We start from the raw sequence: 4,109 nt of genomic DNA, 5'->3' as shown, positions 1-4,109 counted from the left end.
GGCTGAAAAGTTACTCTAGTTCCGATTGTGTTAAGTCAATTTTTCGGTGGTGTTGGCCTGCCGTTCGACCATTCCGTGGGAGATAAAACCAACAGTTTTCTTACACAACACGTACTCTTGATTAAACTTTTGAATGTTGAGATTGTCTTGAGCTATCTTTGGGCACTTAATTATTGCATTGATTGATAGCTTCCTTGAGGACAACTAAGAATAAAGTGTGAAAACTTGTGATAAGTGCTAAAGATGCTCATTTTAAGGGCCATTTAGATGCTATTTTGTGCGTATATGAAGTCCTTTGTAGTGATTTATAGATAAAATATGTTGAAATGTGCTAACGTGTGGCAAAACCCTATCACTTGTACATTTTTGATGTTTTGAAGGACTTTTGAGCTAAAAGGATGGTATTTGGACATTGATTTGAAGGAGCAAAAGAAAAGTGTAAATGGGGAATTCATCAGAACCCCGGTCAGGATCGTGGCTGGGGTCGTGACGGAGAAACATACTTGGTCACGAGCCTGACCACGATCATAGCCGAGGTCTGGGGCAGTTAAGTTTCCTTGTCACGATCGTGACTGGGAACAAGGTGCGACATTTCGAAGATATTGGGATTTATTAGTATAAATATGATATTTTTACTAGGATTTGGGGGTTGGACTTTAATTGTGGTAATCGTCCATCTTTTCAATTGCAATTTTGTGTTTTCTTTAAATTTATTTGATGTTGATATGGCTAGCGTGAGTGGCTAGGTATCTTTTAGGGATTGAATTGTGAAGTCATTACATAAAGCTAGTGTGAGATTCCATTGCTAATTTGGATTTGTGATCTTGTTCTTATTGTGTCTTCTTGTTGGAAGTGGATGTCTTTGAATTTGTCTTGTGAATTAGGGCCAAATTCATGAGACATATTAGGAACCTTCCCCCTAGGCAAGAGATTGCTAGGTATCAGTAAACTCTCCAATTGCTTTCCCCGCCTTGGATCCGAGAGGACATAGTGTAGGATAAGGTGTAGCTAACGTGTTTGATGAAATGACTCTTAGGGATAGGGTGACACTTGGGTGCTCCCTTGAACTATGAGAAGCCTTTAAGACCAAAACGATGACGGTATTGTGTAAGCCTTGCTAGGAGTCTAATAAGAACTCACACAAATCCTACCTAAAGAGCACTAGAAGCATTCTTGCAATGGTTAAACAACTCAATTTCCTTTCCTTTACGTATTGTATCTTCAAGGTGCGTAAGTTATAACTTATAGTGCGTAAGTTTAAAGCTTAAGATGTGTATGTTTAAAACTTAAGGTGCGTCACTTTGTAGTTTAAGGTGCATCAGTTTAATTATTAAGATGCATATGTTTAAAGTTCAAGGTGCATTATTTTTCAGCTTAAGGTGCATAAGTTCGAAGCTTAAGGTGCATTAATTCGAGACACTTGATCATTTGCATCCATTTTTCCAAGAAGCGCATTTTCTTTAAATTTCCCATCAATTTAAGCCGTTGATCTAGATTTGATCAACGGCTTAGATCTTACCCATTTTTCACCTGGGAGAAGCTTCAATTCGCACCGCACGTGAACCATCCCATATATGTATATATATATATTATACACATGTATATACATGTATATATACATGTATATACATGTATATATATATGGTAGACTTCATATGAGACAACCCATATAGATGAGAAATAGGACATAATCTTAACAAATTAATGGTTTAGATTTGGTAGAATATTTTAGAAGGTGTTAGCATAAAAATAGGCTGATTTTTTAAACTTTAAGCAATCTAAGGGCAAAAATGTAATAGAGTGTGCAGTGGTAAGTCGAGAACATAGGCAACACCCGACTTTCTCTCTTCCCACACCGTCGATTTCGTATTAACGAACTACATTCGTTCTACATCTGCACAATGCGCTCTATGAAGAATACTCTGGTGAGGCGTGACTAGTTCGAGACGGCGAGAGAAGCGACAACGAGGGGTGAGGTCCCCTACTGAAAGTTGAGGTTTTTTTTATTAGATTTTTTTTTTCGTAGGATTGGCGAAGGGGAAAACAGAACCCAGACTAAGGTTCCGGGGCGAACGAATGCACGCACACCGGTCGAAATGGTGAAGAGGATCAAGGTATCGGTTAGAAAACAGAGGTATGTTTCGAAAAATAAAAAATAAACTGCTTATATTTTTCGATGGGTACACCGCAACCTAGATCAGGGTTCAGGCGATTTTGTTTAATAACAACCAATATCTTGAGAATGTTGCACTCAAGATAAATGTTAATGTTTGTGTTTTTGTCCCTTAGAATTGTGTATTGTTGCACTTGTTAATTAAGGTCAAAGTAGAGATCCAGGTAGTGGTTTTTGAAAGCCAGGTGATTCAGAATAGAGATGCAGTTTAGCTTTTTTAGCTTGATTATAGTATAAATCTTTTGATTTTCATTAAAACAACCAGGAGGGTTTGTTTTTCTATCCCTCAGGTTCTTGATTTTCTTGTTTTGTGATCCTTTGTTTTTCTTAAAATTTCTGGTTTTTTTTTTTTTTTTTTTTNTTTTTTTTTTTTTTTTTTTTTTTTTTTTTTTTTTTTTTTGTGTTTTGAGAAGCCATGGCAGCAGCTATATATATATATATATATACAGTAGCAACAGTCCTGTATATATAGATCCCTTTAGAGAAGGACTCATGAAGGCACTTGAACCTTTTATGGAAAGTGTTTCTTCTTGGTGTAAGTGATGTTTAACATCTGTTATATAGGTTGGCGGAAGAAACTATTTTTTGGAGCTAGCTATGTAGAGAAGCATACCTTACTTGACTGATCACCCGACGATAATTTTTGGGGCAGATGTTACTCATCTATCTCTAGGGGCGGACACAAGTTCTCCAATTGCTGCAGTACATTGCTGATCTTTTTATGTTTTATATATCAGTGCACAACATCTGAGTTTGGCTTTTCCATTTTATGAAGCTAACATTTAGTCTATATATTGTTTTTAGGTTGTTGCATGAATGGATTAGCCTCATGTCTTGTCCAGTGGCTTCATGAAACACATTTCTTTTATCCTTTTTGTTGTAATGACTATACTTGTTTGTAATTATCAAAGATGGAGTAAGCGAAGGACAATTTGCTCAAGAAGAAATGGATGCAATTCGAATTTAGATGTGATTTTATTTTGGTATTGCAGTGGACAAATTTCTGCAGGATTAAAGTTCGTATAACTTAGATGTGATTTTTGTTGGAACAAAATATTTATTTTTGTATTTGTTAACATTGGGTTGTTAACTACTCCGTAAAATACAGTGGTGTGCACAGGCAGTTGTACAAATATGCACAACTATTTACAAATGATCGAGTGCACACTCATAGAAACTGCTTGGTGCAGGGGGAAGACAGATGGTCGGTTACATGCACACTCGTTTCTCCTTGTGTGCACAGTGTCTTTTCCTGTGGCCTAGTGTGCGCAGTGTCTTTTCCTGTGGTGCACAGGGGCATGTTTAGATGATTTGATGACACCACAATGAAGTGCACACGCTGCCACACACAAGAGCACACAGTACCCTTAATAAATTAATTATTTTTGATCCACTGGTTCGCAATAGAAACTCCTATGTGCACACAGTTATGATCACGCGTCCACAACCTTGCTAGCACCACTACCCCGCACTAAGATGCACAGTGTACGTAGAGTAGATGCACACCGACACCAGGACTATGTTATTAATTTTTTTTTTTTTTTTTTACTAAATGCTAATTACAAATTAAAAATTACAGATAATTATCTAGACTGCAATGTATTTTATAGTATAATTTCTAATTATGTTTATAATTATTTCAATTTATTTTTTATTAAATTTAATTATTAAAAAAGATTACAAAAAATGTGAATTTTAATTAGACTACTTTTTTAATTAAATTTTATTCCAAATTTGAAATAAAATGAGATTCATTATGAAAAATTAAATTCAATACTATCATTCACTTAGTATTATCTTCTTTACCTTATTCCCACTAAATTCTGAAGGAAAAATTTTATAAAGGAGCAATACCTCATCTTGTTTCTTTTTTTTTTTTTTTGAAAATCAAACAAACCAACTATATTAATTCATCGCAATATCAGTTCGAGCAAAA

The 4,109-nt window shown here is 35.4% G+C and overlaps 1 long non-coding RNA gene across 2 annotated transcripts; it reads left to right on the top strand.

The window, feature by feature from the left end:
- Nucleotides 1-1,822: 1,822 nt before the first annotated feature.
- Nucleotides 1,823-3,151, top strand: LOC116015996. 2 transcript variants are annotated; one of them, XR_004097704.1, is made up of 3 exons: nucleotides 1,823-2,134; nucleotides 2,738-2,875; nucleotides 2,978-3,151. It is a non-coding gene; the product is annotated as an uncharacterized LOC116015996 (long non-coding RNA). The 2 variants fall into 2 exon arrangements; XR_004097703.1 differs by having other exon boundaries at nucleotides 2,738-3,151.
- Nucleotides 3,152-4,109: the final 958 nt, after the last annotated feature.

The sequence above is a fragment of the Ipomoea triloba genome, chromosome 4 (assembly GCF_003576645.1).
Source record: "Ipomoea triloba cultivar NCNSP0323 chromosome 4, ASM357664v1".
Classification (NCBI taxonomy): Eukaryota; Viridiplantae; Streptophyta; class Magnoliopsida; order Solanales; family Convolvulaceae; genus Ipomoea; species Ipomoea triloba.
Note: the sequence above shows the minus strand (reverse complement) of the source record. Positions and strands in the feature narration are given on the sequence as shown.